We start from the raw sequence: 21,511 nt of genomic DNA, 5'->3' as shown, positions 1-21,511 counted from the left end.
GAAAAAACAGAAAATGTGAATGTGTTTAGTTAAAGCTAACAAGTAACTTAAACCATGTCACCAATCACATCCCATCCTCTACAGCAACAACAGTAAATGCTGATGTTTATTTTTGGAGGAAGGATTTTCTCCAACTGTAATAAAAACCTGAAAAAAATTCAGTTTGAGGAACATGATTCTTTTGCAGCTGGACTACCAAGAATGCCATCCACTGACTCCATACACAAGGAAGCTGCAACGGCAGAGCATGGGTGACACTGAAGTACAATAAATAGTTAAGTGTTAGGGTTAGCTTCCTCCCTCCCCTGGTGAGTGGACAATTTCACTCTCTCAGTTAACCACCCAGGGCTGAGAGAAAGGGCAGCTCCCCATCCTGCACTGTTTAATGACAAGTAATATACACGCAATCCAGCACCCTGGAGTGAAGAACAGACACCCTTGCATGGCTGTCTAGAAGTTTTGGATCTATCTCACTGTCTAAAGGAGAAAGGAAACAGTTTTCCTTTATTTGCATCTGTTATTTTTCAGTTAACTGATTGATGAAATAGGAATTAGACATTCTAACAATGCCCTTCAATTGGTTGGAAAGATTTCCAGCAGAAAACTCTGATTTTCTTTGGGCTGCCTCTGTGGTCTGTGTACTGCTGTCAGGAGCAAATAGAGAGATTTTGAAGCCACTAAACAGCTAAGAATAGACCTGTCTTGTGTGATCCTCTAGTTATAGTAATTTCTGGAATACAAATAGAGTTAATCCAGCAAAACATCAGCAGCTGCTTCCATGCATCCTTCTCTCATGCAGAGTTAGGATTACACCAATTAGTTCAAGTATTTTTAGTACACATGGAATATTTTGTATTAACTTTAGTCATCTAATACCAACTATGATCTAAAGATATCACTACTGGACTCAACCTCTGGGCCAGTTGCCTATATAATAAATTAAAAGTCCCAACACAAGAGATGGGCACATGAAGTTATTCACTCTCTCCAATTCCTCTGCTCATATACAGGTTCAAGGAATTTACAGGACAACCAGAAAAAAAGCCAACCAAACTGCAACTAAGGCATGTGGAACAGGGAAGGAGGAATGATTATTTTACACTTCAACCACCTTCTAGTCTTCAGTTTCTTACAGATAAGCCCACCATGGCTGGACAAGCATCCCTCCCTTAGAACCACAAAGTGCATGCTCCTACACTTGGCTACCTGCAATACTACCATAAGGGTAGTCCAAGCTTATCTCACCTATTTATCAGTATTAATTTTATCATGCCAAAATGAGGATAGCTATTTTCTTGGGGAAAAGAAGCTTGCCTATGCTTGTACTGATAAGAATCTAGCTTAGTTTTAGGCTTTAACAAAACATGGAAAAAATATAGTGACAACACAAAAATACACATTGAAAACCTAAATTCCATTTGTTTACAAGGACTGAAGAGTGTGTCGTATTTTTTTTTCCTATGGTAGCAGACAGACAATAACAAGAAAAAGACATATTTGTAAAGATTTAGTTAGTATTTCAGAATAATTAAGATTAATGGAAAGCTTCCAAAGTAGCTCACTAATGTATCATGCACAGCCTATTAAGGTTGACACAGCAAGCTTTTTCTCATGGCCTCGATTGCAGTGACTATTTAATGTATCTGCTGTGTGCTGTCCCCTAGGACCACAAAATGGACTTTATAAACTGTTAGGACAAACACTGACGTGCATCTAAACTTTGTTTATCGCTGAGGCCAAACAGTGCTAATTGGAGTTCTTCTGCTAAACAATGTTTACGTGCTAATTAGTCCGCTTCCTAAACTGAATGTTCCGAGAAAAACTAAGAAAATATTGGCAAGCCGCCACTGGGTTGCAGTCTCATCAAGAAGTTACTTCACAGACAAACAAGGACAGGTAATAGTAAATTGGAAAGGTAAATTCAAAGGGATGAACCAATGTACGTGGCTAAACATCATTAAAAAAGACCACTGTCTGAGAGAGAAGGCTGTTGTATGCTTTAATTTAGATGGAACCAAAACATTCAAACGTGAAAAAAATACAGTGTTGTACACAATGAGACAGAATGGCAGCGGTGAGAGTGCCTCCAAAAAATAACATGCTGTACTTTGACTGCAAATGCATCTTACTATTATTATTTGTTATTTGGACTGCTAACAAAAATCCGAAGAGGATATGTCAGCCACATGATTCAGAAAGCCAAGTCATTCAGATCTTTGAAGCCAGTAAACTGAACCATTCAAGAGACAAACACAACCTGGTGGTGGTTTACAGACCAACAGCAAGTCAATTTTGCAGGGGAGTGGGGAAAAGAGGCTAAAAAATGGTTGAAACTCCAATAAGGGCAAATGCTCATGTCCCTGAGGTAACTCCTGGGCAAGGAGAGGACAGAAGGTGAAGAAAAGAAGCCACTGAGAGGGAGACAAATCTAGAAGAGCACAGTGAAGAGGGAGAAGGAGAATGGTCTCAAGGAGAACATCCCCCTTTCCTTTCCAGGATGGTTTCAGTTATGAGACAGTGGGCTCTGCAACATACACGGTTTTGCTCACCCTGCATATGATCAATTAATTTTTTATTAGGTAAAATAATTTTAAAAGAGAGTAAAAAAATTGCAATACCATGGTTTTCAGTACTTTTTTTTTCTTTAAAATATGTCCATTTTCTTGCACAAAACCCCAGGGAATAATGTTGTAATGCACCAGTCTCAATCCCAAGAAAGTTCTTCAGAGCACAGGCAGCAGTGCAAAGCCTAGTACAAAAGGATCTGGATCTCTAGATTATCAGTATCCCTGGCAATCAGAAATGCCTTTTGCTATGTTTAATGAAAGGAGGAGAAACTTTTGACCTGGAATTTCAAGCTAACTTAGCAATTTTTGTCTTCTGACCCCATAGTCTCTGACCTGCGTTTCATTTCACTCTGATGACGAAGGACTTCCTCGCGCAGCTGCAGCCCAGTGCCAGACATCCAGTCTGATTCGGGCCGGATCTTCAGAAGCCGTATCTCCAGCCAGCAACTTCCTCTGCAACTACAAAGGAGGCCTGGGCCATGGCTGATTCTCTGCTGTACCTCTAGAAGGGACTAAGAGGAGCGAAACCCATGAGCATGCCTAACCTGTGCCAGATGGCTCAGAAGTGCCACAGCTTCCTCCACCTGCGGGCGGACTTCTTGCCCACACACCTGGGGCTAAAAGGGGCTCCCTCCCGCTATCCATGACTTCAGAGCCTGTGGCCATGCCTAGGAAACACACACCAGAGTCCCAAGAGGGTCCTTGCTCCTTCCTACACACAACTTCAAAGGCTTTGCCCTTCTACTGCCAGGTACTGTGTGAATTTCTGATAAGAGCAGCTGGCTCTGAACTGTCCCTCTCCTAAGGAGCGAGGTGCAGGGAAGAGGAAGGGGAAAAGACACATGTTCCCCGAGGAGCTGCAAGGGGTAGGCACCCATGTAACAGAAGATAAAGCACCCCGCCGTGAGATAAAACTCCCTTCAGGATATGAAAAAGTGCAGGGTGGCAAAGGATAAGCGCAGTAGACAGGAGTGAGACAGAAATAAGGTCCATTAGCCAACATCTAATTGTTTCTAGGATGCATCTGGGAGCTGTGTTTGGTTTCCCAATTTAAATTTCCATGTGGCTGTATGCCTAACAGCTAAAGAGGCTCACTGAACAGTTAGATATGGCTTCAAAATATCCCTCCTGCGGTGAATCTTTTTATACTACTCTAGAAAAATGGGTGGTTTCTCCTCCTCACAGCTTGATCTTTTCTAAACCACAGGATCTTCACATGATCTTTCCTAAATCACACATTCCCACTTCTGGAGCTGCCTACTTTTTTAGTTCAGTGGTTTCTCAGTTATGAAAAACTAAGGGCACAGTATTCCTTAGATGTTATAACCATAAAAAAGCAATCATTCCCAACAATTAAGCACTGTGAAAAGAAAGCAAACACCTCATTGGCTATTAAAACTGAAAAGACCAGTAATTTAACTTATTTATTAACTGGTTTTTGTATCAACCCACACTTTCCCTTTAATTCAATCTTTAATCTCCGGTCTCATTAAAGGAATAAATTGCTTTTCCAACAATGGGGAAACTCAAGTAGAACCCAAGGCTACTTGGTTAATTCACAACACATCATGCTGCTGGGAGAGGAAAACATAGTGTCTGCAGCTTTGTTTATGCTCCAGGATGCCAGAGGATAGACTCAAAAGGTACATGTAATCAACAGCCTGCAGAGTGTAATAAAGAATAAAGGACAGTGCTCCATACATGGTGTATGGATTACAAATAGAATCAGCTTCAGAAGAATCCTTAAAACATGAAAACCTGGGAAAAATATCACGCCCTCAATATAACTGAATTTGTCACACAGGTTTCAGAATGCTCCCATGACTGACAATTGAGGTCTATTCTGCCAATTCTTTATAAAGCAGGGATATTCTTTTGCCTGTATGTGAGTTTGGAAAAATAATTTAAAATTCAAGCTATTACTGTTAAAAATCCAGTATTCCTAAAAACCTAGTACTTGTGTTCAAATTAGAATGTCAACTACGAAGCAGAGTGGGGACTACTTCAGAGTAGTAAATGCTCAAAAAGTGAACAGTAAATTCCTCATTAGCATAATTTTGAGAGGGGAAAAAAAAAGTAAGAAACATTTACCAATAAAATAGAGCACCTTTTTAACACTCAGGATATGATTTTCAGAATTCCACTGAATTCCACAGAACTACTTTTGGAAAAGCCACACTGCTCGCAGAGAATAACAGCAATTAAAAAAGAGCAGTAAAGCTGTCAGCAGCTTCCTTCTTATTCAGGCCACAGTGATTTCTGTCCTTAAGAACACGTCTGCACTGATGAGCAAAACAAAAAAAGCAAGTTGGGAATGACTGTACATGCTACATAACCCCGAGCTCTGGAAGTGAGGCAGCACAGATCTCGTCTTACCCCACCAGAGAGCAAACACTCCCTCCCAGCAGCGCCTGTGACTGGGACAGGTGAACAGCCTGCTGCAGATTTTGGGTGTGATACCTCTTTGTGATACCGAAGGGGCAATGAATGGCAGGTACAGAAAAACACTCACAATGAAGCATCCCTCAACTCTGAACTTAGCCTCGGGCATGGCAGTGAGTGTTTTGAGCTTTAAAAAGAAAATTAAGAAAATACAGATTGCTTTAACTCTCTCCTCTCAGGTTTGTCTACAGAGACATTAATGGCTATACTAATCCTGTTGGGACACTTGAATTCCAGGATTAATGCTCCTTACTCTCTTCTGCTTGTATTTTGTACACAGAAAAAAGGGGAATCTTCATCCTGGAATACAAGTGTCCTCGTAAGGAGTTACACTGAGATAGCCACGACAGGATCAAAGAACTTCCTTGGAGGATACAGCCTTTATCTCCACACATTTGTTCTTTTCCTGTTAACTTGAAATGAAAAGGAAAGCCAAGACCAGCAGTTCTCCTGTGTGCTACTTTGGGAACCACTGGACAGCTCAGGGACTATTCCATCTATCATGAAAATTTTCTTTCTCATTAGATAACACAACTTTTGATGATCAAGCATGTAGTTTCTGGGCCAAATTCACCCACAGTTTTCAGTGCAGACCCAGTAAATCCAAAACATCTGGGTGCATAAAACAAAGACTTAAAATTAGCCTTCTGAGTCTGAGAAATACTGATATTTATCTCCTCATGCTTATGGACCAAACACTTAATATAAAATTCTGTAACAACCACAACTTATTTTACAAATTCAGATTGTGGGAAAGAGTTGATTTTTTCCCCCATTACATTTAAAAAAAAAAAAAAAAAATCACCAAAAAACCCCACCCAATAAAACCAACCAAAAATTTATCTCTTACTTGCAGTGGGAAACAGCTACTGTTTCATTCCACTAAAAGAGAAGTTTGACTCTACCATAAGCTGACAAGACATAGATTATTTCTCACCATTGCAGCTCTAATGCTGTAAATGTCATATCCATCAGATTCCTGCTGCAGCTATCTGTCAGGAACTAAGACATTTACTAACACAGAACAGGAGTTGCTTAGCTGGGCCTTAAGCTAATAGAAGTACTGAATTGTAAACAGGCAGTGCTTTAGGACAAAACATGTTGAAAGAGCAGAATTTAAACAATGACATGTAAGGAAAAATGAAAAACCAATCACTTGCAATTAGACTCAAAACGTGTTTAGTCCCCACTGCTCCCCACCATCAGCTACAATAAACATGAGGCATAAAACCAACTGTAAAAAGTCACATGTAATAGAAGGGGAAGCCTCATTTGATGCAATGGGTACAAGCAAAGTAAGGGAGAACAATGTTCCATGACCTAAGTAACAGGTTATTTTCTCAACTGCCAATGGAATTTAAAAGGGTTTAAACATTAGTTATTTCCGTAGGAAACTTGCTCATGGTTTCAAGCTGCCTGTGATTTCAAAGGAGCTTAGAGCTTGTTCATGTAGCTGTGGTCACAGGTTTACATGAAAACTCTTATGTTGGTGTTCCCTGACACTCACTGGTACAGGATGATATCAAAGAACAATTAATAAGCTTTGTCTAAACTCACACTTTCTTCAACCATTCAGCCCAAGTTTTAACCTTTTTATTTCTACAAGCAACAACAGCAGTCAGCTGGGATCCAATTTTCTTTCTTTCTTTTTTTATTAAGTACAGCAAATGCTGCACAATCGAGCAGAAAAATAACAGGGCTTTAAATTAAAAATATTATTATAGTTAATACGCTGACTTGTAAGCACAGAAGTAAAAACAAAGAAGTATTCACAAACTAAAAATGCTCCTTCCATTCACGACTTACTGAGTAGATTAGATTAGAAAAATAAATGCTTACTTTAATATTATTATGTCATGACAATATCCAGAAATGCTTCCTCTGTTAGCAAAAATAATGAGTGTAAGTAAAAGAAATACAGCTCAATATCTATAGAAGCAATATTTCCATGAAGAAAAGAAAAATCACATTCTGAGAAGATGCACTCTCGAGTACATCTGCAAACAGCTGCAAATGTCCTCATCAACAAAAAAAAATAATTCAGAAGTCACCCTAACAAAGCCATCCATCTCTGCCATGGAATACATCCATAATATTCCTACCAGGTTTTTAAAGAGCTGAATATCTCAAGTATGAGAAATTCTGAAAAAGTTACAGTAGCAGTAAGTAAGAAGTAATTCAGTAAGTAAGAAATGGGCACTTTACAAAGTGATTTTCATTCTGTGGTTTATTTTTGAAGCAAGGATTTAGCTGTCATTTAAAAGTGATAAAATTAAATCTGTCATTTTATTCTTCTCCAAGTATATTTATCCTATAGATCAGGAGGGTATCCATGTAACTAATAATGTAATTTTCCTGATATTTACTTTTTCTTATATCTTTTTTCTCCTTTCACTGAGAGCCTGTGCTTGCTCTCTGTGCAGGGGTAGCTGTATTTTCCTCTCCTGACAAATACATTAGTTCCATTAACACTTGCAGAGCAAGCACAACAGCCTTCTGTGTACCTTTATAATACACATTGTCCATAAGCACTTGTGGAATTAAACAGTGAACTTTACCCTCAGGGCTGTCTCCGATTGGAAGGAGCCAGTGGATACAGAATGTTTTTGCAAACAGGTCAATCAGGAAGGTTAAGAGAGCAGACAAAAAAATCCCAGATAGCTGAGAATAACCCTGCAGCCCTGCTGCCAGCTTGCAGGAAACCCACACTATATTTTAATGGATGTCATTACTTAAATCTCTTGATGCTCGCATGCCAAAATGAGCAACTTCATTGCTATGGCAACCAAAGCAACGCTGCTGCCCACTTGTGCCATCACAAGTCCTTTTCCTTGTCTCCCTTTGTTGTAACTTTAATTCACTGGGTATCGCAGGGAGGGGGAAGGAGAAGCGGGGTGGCATCGCTGCTTTTGTTACTGAAGAAACCACTTGTTCATTTCAGAAAAGGATCTGAACAGTCAAAAGACAGTGATAAAGTGAATTCAAACCACGATGACTTTGTTCTAGTAAGCACTAGGGAGAAATAAGGAAGAAGTCAAAGAATAGAAATTATAAGAAGGATAAGAAAAAACCTCACCAGAAGAGTTTCAGAAAAAACCAGAAAGGTTTCCTATATAACACAGCAACCATCGGTTCAAAGCAAGGAATACCAGGAAAGGGAAATCTGGGAAAGAAGTGAAGAGGTGAGGAATGGACAAGAGTCAGTAAACAAAGAAACTAACTGAAGAAAACATTCGGAGTGTGCAAAAGGAATCAGAGGAAAATAAAACTTAGAAAAATACCTAAAAGCCTTTACATTTGGAACAAGATACTAAAAAACAAAACCAATACCAAGCAACTACAACAGCAAACAAACACATACCCAACATATATCAGTCTTCAACTTTCTGAATTTTATTTTGCCAGATCTGGGACCACTGACACATGTTGGTCTGTTTTAACCAGGAAATCATGTCCATGTCAGCACACCATGTCCAAGGCTAACAGAGCCAAGACCACCTCCACATGAATTATCCAGTGTCCGCACTGGCAATAACTCCAGCTAAGGTTTTATCCCTTGCTCACTGGGCATAATATTTCTTTCCTGCAGTGAGTTCTATGGTATTTAATTGACCAGAAGTTCAGCTACAGCCCTCCTAAAATTCAGCAGAAGTCAGTCAACCAGCAGACATACAAATTTATCAGAAGTTTCATTAGTTTTGCAGCTCTGTGGAAGCTCCTATTTTAGCTCAGGGAGGAAGGGATGTTGATGTGAAAAAGCTGATTCTGTTGCCATGGATAATTTTCAAGACATTTTTTAATTTATGATGCATTTTCACTTTTTGCGAATAACTCTTTTGACTCAGTACATCTCTTGCCACTAATCAATTTCTAAAATCTGAGATAGTAAATGACGCTGGAAAAGGGACAGATCAGAGAAACCACTTACAAAGCAAAGAATTGAAAAGGAAAATCCAATATAATTGGGAATTTCCTTACCAAGGTGATTGATTTTGCCAGAAGTGACAAAATGAGAGGTAGCTGACATGAACAGGAAGGGTGGGACACACTAAGATGGAGAAATACAGTGCCAGGGAAAAGACAAGAGAAGAAGAACAAAAAGATAGGGAGGAAAAGCAGGCAAAATTTGAAAGCATGAAGTCAACAAAATGAAGAAAGGTCAAGCTGGGAGCAATGAGAAATTCAGCCTTGAATAGGCCAGTGTTCACAAAAGGAGCAAGTCAGAAAAAAAAGCATCATTAGTGGTGGAAAAGGGCAAGTTGTGGTTCAGAGAAAAACAATTGAGAAAGATTTGGAGGCGGAGGGGGGGAAACCCACACAGAGTTTGGTAAAGACTGACTCAAGTGAATGAACTGAAAGAGTGAACAGGAGACGCCATCCAGAGAACAGCAAGATGGCTCCAAAAGGAAAAAAGGACAGTTTCCAGAGGCACTGGAATCTAGCTGGTTTTGACCTTGAAAATGGAGAATTTGTCTGCCATATTTGACAAGAGTCTCAGATAACTTTAGGCATTAGAGTGCAACTTGACCTCCTTTAACGGGACATAATGACATCGCCCAATTTGGGTTTTTTTAAAACTTACAAGACAAAGTGAAGAAAGACTGTGAAAGAAATTAGTTTTCAAATAAAAAAAAATTTATGAACTTTGTATCATCACCATTATTGTTGGCACCCCTAGTGTTTCTAAAAGGATTCTGCCATTCCACTCCTTTTTGCTTTGCAAGCAAACGTAACAATACAGACCATAAACAGAAAAACAAACAGATGTTGAGTATGTGGGGAAAAGGTGAGCACAATGAAAATTATACAATGTAATTACATTTATATGTACATAAAAATGCAGTCTCTGAATTTCAGCATGGAAATTCAGCATTCTGTCTGAGAAATGAAAGAACACGTCCTTCCACCAGTGCACAGAGCATCTGATAGGATGAAGGACAGTGCAATACCAACACCAATTTTTCATTACCTCAGATTGCTACAGTCATCCAAAATGCAGTTTGTAACCCTCTTTCCAACAGGATACAGGAAAGCACTATCTTTTATGAATCAGCTGGCAAAGGGAAAAAAAGAAGGTTCCTGGCAAACACACCGCTCTCCAGATCATGCTAACCCATGCCTGAAACTTCTTCCATTTCTTTCATGTATTTCTCTACAAGCCTGGCCTCTGTTACAGAGCCAGACCATGATGACCATAACAACGTGATTACAACATAGGACATAACAGTAATTAATCTGTTCCCATAAACTGCCCCAATCTTCTACTCTGCATTTGGCGCTATAACAATTCTTTGGCTTATCACTGGAAACTGCTATCTTCTGGAAGAAAACAAATAAAGTAATAAGACTAGTTCACAGCAGTCCTTAAATCATGAGCAATATTTTAGGAAGTGAAACTGCTCTTAAGCACTACTGAATCTTCTGAATGTGTAACCTTATTCTTGTTTCACAGAAACCTGATGAACTACATAAACAGGCTCTGGAGACAGATGACAAGACTGAGAAAACGTGTTATTCCCCAAAAAAAAATGCTTAGTTAGCTGTAAAAGAGGCAATTGTAAAATTCTAACCCAATTGGTTCAAATATGATCTTTTACTCTACTTCAGAAGCATTTATTGATGTGCATTGAATACACATATTTAAGACAACCAAAAAGAAAAAAAGCATATAGCAAAACAACACAAGTAAAAGGTGGAATAGTTGAGGAGATTCTTAAGAAAGAGCTGCAACAAGAAGTTTGCAGCTAAGGCCTAATTAATATTTCTGCTTTTTTTTTTTTTGCTTGTGAACTTCAACATGGCACCAAAGTGTGTTTGAATTACAACCTGCTGCCATTTAGGTGGGCTTTCATCCTGGTGAGCTGCATGGCAGACACAAAGCCCTTCTGAGGATTTCACTTCACTATGAATTAGTGTCTAACATTGAGAACGCCTTTCATCATCGGCTTGTATTGCCTTCAGGTGCCTATAAATTCCTCTCAGTCTTTATGTAGCACTTGTCTATCAGACCATGTCATCAATTTTACTGCAGGCAAGAGGCAGACACACCTCTTCCTGAGAGACAGACAACACAACAATTACCACAGCCACTCTTGCATTATCATTTCATATCAGCTCATTGCCAACTGCTAATCACCCACGACTCGGTATGGAAAACACGTCGCACTTTCCAGGCTCTCCTCACCTCAATGAAGCTGAGAGCTGCAAGTTTAAGATGGTCTCATCATTGACTATGCCAAGCTTCCATGAAAAAAACCCAGGCATCACATGCTATGTGAATAGAAATGAACAGCTAACAAATACTTATAAAAAACAACAGGGACTTTCAATTTTTTTAGCCAAGTCTGTGCTGCACTTGTGTGTAACTTATTTTGTTAGAGAAGAGGTGAGGTGGAATTATGTCTTTTCTTCTGATTTTAAAATAAAAATACATGGGCATACCTATCCCTCCAGGAGCCAAGCAGCTCAAGAGGTGGGGTAGGGAGGGTCTGATGTTGAGGGTCAGCAACATATTCTTACCTGTGGTTAAGAGAAGACTAAAGTTGCAACCTTCCCTCACAGCTGTTTGGTTAAACGTGCTGAGCTAATGAGAGCGGTTGTTCATTCACACCACCCCTGCCATCAACCCATTGTGATACTCCTCACTGAGACACAACAGTCAAAGGAGAGGAACCAACCAAAGTCTACCTGAAGATTAAAACCCTTCACCTAAATTCACATTTCAGGGCTTAGTTCTGACCCCAGTTAAAATCTGCACTTTGAAACTATGAGTAAAATGAGTTCAGGTAAATCACCTTCATGGCTCAAGTTATGTTGTTTGGCACAGGAGAACCCCCCACTCGTAATTCAATTACTCCTTCTCGGCAGCAACTCCTGTCTCAGGGGTAGGAAAGTCACACAACCTGGGAACTCTGCAGCTTGTGATTGCTGACCCACACTTTGAACACACTGCTGTAGCCACGAGATGCAGCTAATTTGTGCTGCCAAGCACCCTTTTTTAATGGTATCACAAAGTATTTCAAGGAACTGAGTTCAATACAGTCTCTCACATTTTAGTAGTGACTGTGTCCCCCGCAGAGATGGAGCATCCTGCTGCTTTCCCACTTCCTGAAGAGCACACCCCAGCAGCTATTCCTCTCTGGGTTCCCACTGCACAAGGGAACAAATGCACACCATCGAATTATTCTTACAAAACAGTTCAGTCTTCAAACTGCAAAATCTCATCCAAATGTGTATTTTGCTTGTCACTCCTTTTATTCGGTTTTCATAGGAAGGAAGTAATAATAAACAAATTACTGCACAAAAGCACGCGAGCTGTGACAGGCAGTTTCAAAGCTATTGACAAAAACCAGTCTATTCACTGCAAGCGTCCTACTTTTACAATCTCTCTGATCAGGATGCAGAGGACTAATTCAATGGTTCCTGATGGAAAAATACCTAGTGGGCGTGTTCCATTTCCGGAGACAATGGCTTGTCATGCAGAGCTTTTCTCTTCTTCCATCCCTCTACTCCCTGCCTTTATTTTTCTTTTTTTTTTTTATAAAGATCTGAGGTTTCTGTTCTGAAATACCACAGTGATACTTCACTTCCACAAAACCTACTTAGAAAAAAAAAAAATAAAAGAAAGAAGAAGAGGAGAAAGAAAAAAGGTGTGGGAGGGGGAGAAGCTTTTCAGGAAGGCTGGGACCTTATTAAGTACTATTTAGTCAGGGCAGGCTGCTTCCCACAGACAAGTCCACATTACGTGGACTAGATATGGTAGTGGATGTCAGAAAGAATCACGTTAATCAATTCAAAGAGAATCGGGACTAACACAGGACTACAAGTATTTCAGATTTCATTCTGGAGTAGCAGGCTAAACACAGCAGACCGTGCAATGTGCTGCTGAGTCCACAGCCATTCACACGCCAACTGAGGGCTGACTCCCCAGCATTAGCAAGTCCATTTGCTCCCTGCTCTTCCAGCTATGACAAGGCTTTTATACATGAGCCACCAGGCACATAAAACGAACATGTGAAAACTCATAGCAGAGATCACATCTTCCAGGGTTTGCATCTCACAATAGCACTGACCACAATCACAGTTTCAGTACCATTCGCACGCCTCTGACAAAGCAAAATTTCCATGTTTTATGCAAAGCTATTCCAGTCACGGATTAGAATCTCATTAAAACAACACCCTCATTGTCCTCTTTAACAGCATTGTTTGTAGGGAATGGAAGAACTATCCAATGCAGTTCATTTATCAATATTTCTCTTTGGCTCCCAAAGGCATGTGCCTGCTCTCACTTTGCAAATGAACCTAATTGACAAAGTAGTCTGAGATTTAAGACATATTCCCAGTCTGAGCCCAAATTAGAAGACCTCTCTCATATTTCTGAAACCTGTTTAGTTAATTTGTTTGTTTTGGTTTGTGTTTGAGGTTGGTTTTTTTTTTTTTTCTCTTCTTCCCCTTCTATGGTACTTTAATGATCTTCCAATTAAAGTATGTTTCTAGCCATAGTATGTCCTTTTCTTCACTCTGAAGGACACACTCTTGGAAAGGTGTTCCTGAGCCCTTTCAGAGTGACAGGTGTTCTGCACTTGGTGAGCCTCACCTCTCTGGAGAGATGTTTGCAACCACAGCATCTACATATTCAACCACGGGGATGAGCAGGCAGAAAAGGCTGAAAAGGTGAGTGTAGCTACAATAGAAAAGAAAGAATTCTACCAGTACAAAGGCCATGGCAATCCCATTATCCTGGCAATCTTCCTAGCATGTCAGAGTTAGAAACACTGAAGACACAAAAAGGCATTTTCTAAATTGTTGTGCATAATTTTGAGATTGTCGTCTTTCCCATTATCCTTCTAGATCACCAGTGAGACACTAACACAGAGGAGTGGTGCTCATGCAGGTATTTCCATAGCATTACTCGTGCGATTTTAGACAAGTGTATGTGGATGGAAACCTGTTTTGGCTGTATAGTATTCATCAGAGCAAACTTGGGAACAGACCCATTTCAGAAAATGGGCCTGAAAAATGGCCCTTATTCAACCATATATGTAGTGATCCTAAAGAAGGAAAAGCCTGTCTTTCTATTCAAGATTATAGTAATTAGAGCTAGCAAAATTTATGTTTTCGAGTGACCTGTGACAGAGAGGAAAAATATGTCATGTGGCAAAATTATATTATCTATCAGTGGAGATATCAGCATTAGATGTGACACAGAATAGGCTACCAGCCATTTTGAATTTTATCTTTCCCCTAGTTTTGAAACCTGTGAGGACACCCCAATGCATTGCACCACCATAGACTCTTCACATTAGCTAAACCAGACCTGTGACTTCACTACCAGAGGAAAAACTAATTTACTTCATGCCACACTATTTTCAGATTGATTTTTACATCCACCTTGCTGGGAAATCCGAAGTTCAGAGCTCTTACTATCCCATCTCTGCCCTCCAAACATGCACATGCATATACATCATCAGAGGACTTTTTCCACTTTTGCAGCTTTTCTTGGTTTCAACAACAATCTGGATGGAGAAAAAACAAAGCTCACTCCTCTGTCCCAAAATGATCTGCTTTTAATCACAAGTAACATTTAAAACTTTAAAACAGACATTAGAAAGGAGAAGCTGCCCCTTTATAATTACGGAGCTTGATAATTACCTGGTGACTTGTAACAGACCCGTTCTCAATGCATCTTCCTTCCTCTCTCTCTTGATAATGTAATCTAATCTCTTGGCTATGCTTTCATCTGGCATCCAATGCTACACATTGTTTATCAAACAACAATCTTTTCTTAGGTAATGACAGAACAAAGGCAAGGAAGAGCAACTCCGGTAATACTTCAGCACTTACCACTTCAAAAGTAACTGCATCATTGGTATAATTGGCATTGCCTGTGTGTTTTTTCTCTTCTTTTCCATCCAGTATTATCTCCTCTGTGCAAGACCACGACCCACATTCAGCCTTTCACTGGACAGTCTCTATACTGACACCTTAGAGAAGTTATTGGGCAACATGTCAACTGTGCAAGTCAAAACTGAAAACACATACAGAAAGCTGAGATACTCCAAATATGTCTTTGTATTTGAAAGCACAAGCATTTTCTTTGACAAGAAAATCATGTGCCTCAAGTTCCTTTCCTATCACAAAGTCTTAGCAATAACATGCAACAACTATTTAAACACAGATCTTAGCCTCTCAATATCACATTCAAAAAATCCTGATAAGACTCTAAACACAAATTTCTCAAATTTCTTTCATACCTCAGTGTTGATGAGGTCAGGCTGCAGAAGCTTTTGCTTTGGATTTTCTGGAGCCAATGATCCTGTTTCCTAGAGATGCCTGTACTTCATATGCCCTGTGTGCCTTAAGTCAGCAGTTCCTCACATTCACAAATCAAAACAGGATGATCCCTGCAACATCCCACCTGTGTTAGGTTCAAGACAACAACTGTGATGTAGTGAAGAATGAGGGCCCCAAAGCCCCAATATTTTGACAGTTCACAACTACAAGGACAACCAAGGGCAGCACAGTAGTAAAAATAAGCCTGCCACCAGAAATTAGCAGTTTGGTATCAAAATCAGCCAGAAACAGCTGGGGCCATCTGTACAAGTGGTATCTGGAGATCTAAAATAGCACTAATCTCTGAATTCCCAGCCTGATCACTCTTACCAGGTGTCTTTTACCCCAGAAAAATGTAAAACAATTATAAAATAGATCCGGGTAAAGGAAGAGGTAGATGACTATAAGGTATGCAGATATTTAGTACAATATTAAACTAAGCTTTAAGATTTTTATACCAAAAGAAACTGACTACATGCATTATTTTAAAAGAAAGCCCTCAAGTACCACTCTCAGAGTCACACCCTTGTATTTATGACCTATTATCAAAGCATAATAGCTTTATGCTGCATGACACTGACCCAAACTAATGCTAAGATAATAATAATACACTTCCCCTGCTCACTTTCCCCGTGATTTAAACAGATTCAGGGAGAAATTCCATCTTCCTTAAGCATAATTTAAAGAACATAGCTCTGGTGATGCTCTCTGAAGACACAGTACAATCACCTACTTAAATAGGTATGAACAAATGAAGGACTGAGGTTAACAAGTCAAAAACCACAGAAAAATGCGGTTGTGTGGGTGTGAGGATGCTGCCAAGCTGTGATGCTGTTACAGTCTCTGACTGAAAACACTAATCTGTAACAGGCAAATCAGGTCAAGGTAGGGTAAATGGGGTAACAGCACGGCACGTCAAGCGTGGGGTTGGTATATTCTTCCATAATTCATTAGAAAATGCTCACAAGTTTTTTCATGCTTACTTTGTGAAGTGAAAAAACAAATTTAAAAGTTGTGGAAAAAGTAATTATTATCCCTCATCACAGCATGATTTCAGAGGCCTTTATAATAATGGTGTTTGCAGACATGCACATGGTTACATGGAAGTTTATGAGGACAAGCCAGAAAGAGTTAGGTCAAAGCTTTGCTGACAGAACAGAAGACTATTTTGATTGTCTAGCAGGAGGAAAGACCCCAGGATCCAACAAAATTAATACCGAAATAACTCACAGAACTCCCCCCGTGTGCAGGGGAAGTTGTTATGACACAGAACAGGTGTGGAGCTTCAGCTCAACAGGCACGCACGACTTCCCATTACAGACCTATTGCTTCTGGGACCACTTACACTGTCTTCTGCCACGAGGGTCAGGCTGGAGGTGAGGGGAGCTGGGCCACATCCCATCAATCCAGTACAAAAACCCATCTCTTTGCATTTGCTACGGGAAGAGAGCCTAAACATGCTGTCCTTCCCATGCTTTCCTGCTCTGGCCTCTTCTGCTCAAGGGAAAAAGGGGAAAAATGGTGACTCTGAGAAGCTTTCAAATAAACAGGATAAATCCGACCCCACGGATGCTAATAATTTAATTTCTTCCCAATCACCTGCATAACAGCAGTGAATAATTAGATGGATTAGGCTGTTCCTAATGGTATTTATTTTTAAGCAGTTACTACCCAGTCCAGATGGCAACAACAGGGCTGTAATTTGGCCTTAACATCTTTGAACCTGAACCTTGCAGTAACATCCTCTCACAGCAATTCCACTTGTATCCCCCTGGCAAAATAGTGGGTCATGAGAAGAAACCCAGGATAATTCAAACCCAATTAATTCATGTACCAGTTCGATTAATGCAGCCCTCAGACTAAATACGTTTCTCCACACCCCATGGGGAGCAGCTCTGCTGGTTTTGCCACGGTACTGTTTATCAAAGGGAAAATAGCTCACAGCAATTACTGCCATACAGTGTCACTGCCTGGTGTGGCTCATTCAGATCCAATTTATCCCCAGGCAACCCCAAGGCAGGTCAGACAAACACATGGATTGTCCTGCTTTGAAGTCAGCTGGTTCTCCAACTGAACTCTAGCTTCTCACACTACTGCAGATAACAAAATAGTTTATACAAGAAGTGCTGCCAAACCATCTGTCAATCAAAAATGCCACAATTATTACTACGTACCCACCCCTTGTCCAGTGCACGCTGGTTACGACCAATAGAAAGCTCAATTTTGGAGCAGTTGTGAGTGTTAAAGTAACTCTGCACCTGTTTTTGCATCTAAATCCATGGCATTTTAGCAGCTCCAGCTTCAGGTCAGTCTTGGGCAGGGCTGACAGGGTGGGAAGGGAGCACACACTCTGCAAGGGTTCTGCAGCTGCAGAGGCAAAGGGGAGGGAGGAGAGGTACCCAGCGCACATCTTCAGCTCCCTTCTGTAATTCCATAATTTAAAAAGTCTCTTAGTGATGAAACAATTTCCACAAACATCACCCATCCAGAAAATCACCGCTATTCCTCATAACCTACACCACTGCCAATAATTCTAGGTAAGCACAAAGGTTAACACATCTGCAATATTATTGGATAGCTCTTGTAAAAAAGACAAACCAGGAATGAATCACAGCTTTATCAGCCACTGATTACCCCAGTCTATAAGAAAACTACATTAATTAACATTCCCATTGCTGTTTCCCACCTTTCTTACCTTCTGTAATGAAATCTCAGCACAATTACTACCTCTATTTTATTATAAACGGGGCACACTCTGATTTTACAATAAGAATGTTTATCAGTTTAAGTGCGTGGTTTTAAAAAATTTAAATTGTAGTTATTTTCTCAGTTTTCTAAGAAAGTACTGTAACAGCTGAATAAGGAAAGGTTATTTTAACCTCCAAAGGCTATTGTTCCTTTTTTTCTCCCAAAATTTGTCTGGAGCCAGACAACACAAGGCTGCTGTGCCCTGGGCTAGAATGGAAGGGGGAGGAATGATAGGAGGGGGGTGCCTGTTTACAATTACTCCATTCCTGTTTTTAATGAATCTTTCTGAATGACCACTAAGTGCTGGTTTTGTTCTTTGGAACAAGGGAGCTATTACTGGAGGACTAAAAAAAGGAAGGAAAAGGGAAAGCAAACGGAAAACTGCCAAACTCCAGGGCGTTTCAAACACTTCAGCTGCATGTCCCGGAGGTAAGCTGCTCCACAGGCACAAGGCTGTCCCCACACATTTGCAGCCTCTTTTCTTCCTCTCCCTTGACATGCTAAAATGAAACAGCTGAGGTAAGGGAAGACAGGAGATAGCCAGAACTAAAGTAAGAATCAACAGATAGCTACTAGAATACGAAGAATTACATTATTCAAGTTTGAGTAACTAGAACTTAATCACTGTCTGCATTTGGCTACTACTGTCACTTGCAAGGCAGAATCCTAGCACCACATAAGGGGATGGGGTCACTCTTGCACCATCATCGCCTGCCCTGCACGCCATCTGATAGTTGCCCTTCTCAAGAATCTGCCAGTCCTGACAGCTGCCAATAAGCCAAAAAAGGAAATTCACGAAGAAATCTGGCTTTCTGGGTTTTTCCTAGGCTGGTAAGGTTGCAAAGCATCAGACCTTCTTCAAGCGTAGGCTGGATGGGACTCTGAGCAACCTGGTCCAGTGGATGGTGCCCCTGCCTTGGAACTAGCTGATCTTTAAGGTCCCTTCCAACCCAAACCAGGCCATGATTCTATGATTATTTTAGATATTATTAATTATGTATTTTAGATTTACTTCTTACCATATCCTAATTAAACACTGTCATTTCTTACATGCACAAGGAGGAACAAATCCCATGATTAATCAAAAAGTACTACAAGGACAGTCAACACATTTTCATTCAACAAAGCTTTTTCAAAAAACGATACAGCACAGACATATAAAAATGGCACTACATGAGGGGGTTTTGCGTGGCGTGGTTTCAATACTGTATTGACAGAGATTTAGAGAAAGCTCCTTACAGCCACAGTTTGAGTAATGCAGCTACATCTAACTTATGCCAGAGAAACCATCACATACCTCAGTAAATTACCACGTTTTTCTACATGCATTATTGAACCTGACATCAATCCACTTTATTGAAAATGTTGCTTAGAAGAAAATAGTTTCCATCTACTCATCAGAAAAAAAAAATGTGCAGCCCTCTCTGACTTGCTAAATGGCAGTCCATTTATAAAGCTGGCTGGGGGTGGACAGTTTCAATTAGTTAACTGTTCATCATGTATGACATTTGTTTATTTACAAAAGGTACTGGTCTGTGGAGGGCTGTGAGCCCACACATATGACCCCCTGCAATACTGGTCTGCTACTGTGTGTGAAACTATCCAAGTTGCACAGGGATGTTAGAAAATCATGGCTGTGATCACACTTGTCTGCAGCAGTGCTCCTTACTGCACTGTTTTAGTATCTTCAAAAGCTGTCAAATAGATCTGGGCACGTAAAAATGTAAGCTGTACATGCCTATACTCTGTAGAGGTATTTGCACCTACGAGCACATGTTAATATTCACCTGCTGCATCCAGGGCAAAGAGGACAACAGCTCTGCATTGCTTTTCTGCTTGCCTATTCACACTGTATAAAAGGAGGTTTTATTTTTGTCCCAGTTAATTGACAGCATGGTGAGAAAGCAACCAAATAAAATTCCAGTTCCCTTCAGAGTAAAGTGTTGGATTTTTAAAAATGCCAACTATAATATTACTTCTACTTCTGTGATAAGTAGCAGTGCAAGAGAAAGGTTTCCTTGAACAAAATTCACTGGCATGCACACATCGGATTCCTACCCTACAAAAGTGAAATAATATATGTTATTTCGCATATTGATTAATCCCATGTGTTTTTGCTACAGCTCACCACGAAGAATTTGGCAATATTTCCACAGCCAACACGATAAAACCAATAATAAAAATAAAATAATAATAAAAAAGCTTGCAACAACATATTCTCTCATAAAGAACTGTATAAAGCAGAAAACTGCTCTAAATTAGAAAATGAGCAACCATTATTATACAAAAATTACCTATTTTGACGTGTCATTTCACACATACCTTTGTCAGAGAAGAAATATTACTTGTATACCTTCCATACTTTAAGCTGAGCATGTACTTACAGACTTGGAACCACCATGACCCATCTGATGACAAGAAGTTGCATTATTTATAATTTTATATATGGCAACCACATTTTATCTTTCAGGTTCCCTGCCATGGTGGCTGGAACACACATTTTCCTTGACAGGCAGCGAATGACTCATATCCAGATGAGCAAATTACCACACATTTGCTGCAGCAAATAAAGAATGTGCTGTGCAAAGGAAGAGTTACCACAACCTTGCTGCTGTTTGTGTGTCAAAACCTTCAGCCTCCACTTGGTGAGGACCCTCCAAGCTCCAGGAAGCAGAGAGTGACTAAAATAATCAATTTTAAGGACTTAGATTCATTTTAAGACACAGACATGACAAAACACATTTATATAATATTTCTTCTTAAAATCTGGATAATTTAATTACCTGAACAAACAGAAAATCCATTCTGTAATCTGGCTAAGACGCTTACCTCAGTGACACTGCATGGCAGTGATTGCTATGAGCTATTTTTCTCTTTGATACCTTTTTGAAGGCGGTTCTTTCATTAGCCACTTATGCCCGTTAGTCACCAGGTAGCCGCTTACCCACTCAATATAATTATCTCCTTCAATTTACAAGGAATACAAATAGATACTTTTATTCCATCTTCATCCCCCATTCACTTTTGCCTTCTTTTTAATCAGCCAAGTTTAAAAACTGTAACAATAAAAGCCATGTTCCCTTATCTGACAGTGGCTAAACTCCCTGAAGGACTGATGCTGATCTCTGAGCCTCCTCCACAGCACTGTGTGGGCACTGGCCACATTGTTCCATCCCAGAGCAAAACACCAAACTATTTTTATGTCATCCCCATACTGCTCAGCATATATCTTAAAACACTTTGTTTGGGTTTTGATTGTTGCTGTACTCAGAGTAGATATTTTCACTGGCACTGGGCCATCCATAAGTAATCCCTCAAACAAATACTTTGCACTTGGGAAATCTCCGGCAGGACCCTGTCATACACACACACACACAAAGGAGAACAAAATCAAGCTGCAGCTGCCCATGCAGGTCTGGTTA

General features: G+C 40.0%; 1 protein-coding gene across 1 annotated transcript in view; it reads right to left on the bottom strand.

Annotated features, from left to right (window-relative positions):
* Window positions 1–21,511, bottom strand: part of SPATA5 (spermatogenesis associated 5) — a 170,464-nt gene that overhangs the window by 82,188 nt on the left and 66,765 nt on the right. The window lies entirely within an intron of this gene.

The sequence above is a fragment of the Corvus cornix genome, chromosome 4 (assembly GCF_000738735.6).
Source record: "Corvus cornix cornix isolate S_Up_H32 chromosome 4, ASM73873v5, whole genome shotgun sequence".
Taxonomy (NCBI): domain Eukaryota; kingdom Metazoa; phylum Chordata; class Aves; order Passeriformes; family Corvidae; genus Corvus; species Corvus cornix.
This window is presented reverse-complemented; position numbering and strand designations above follow the sequence as displayed.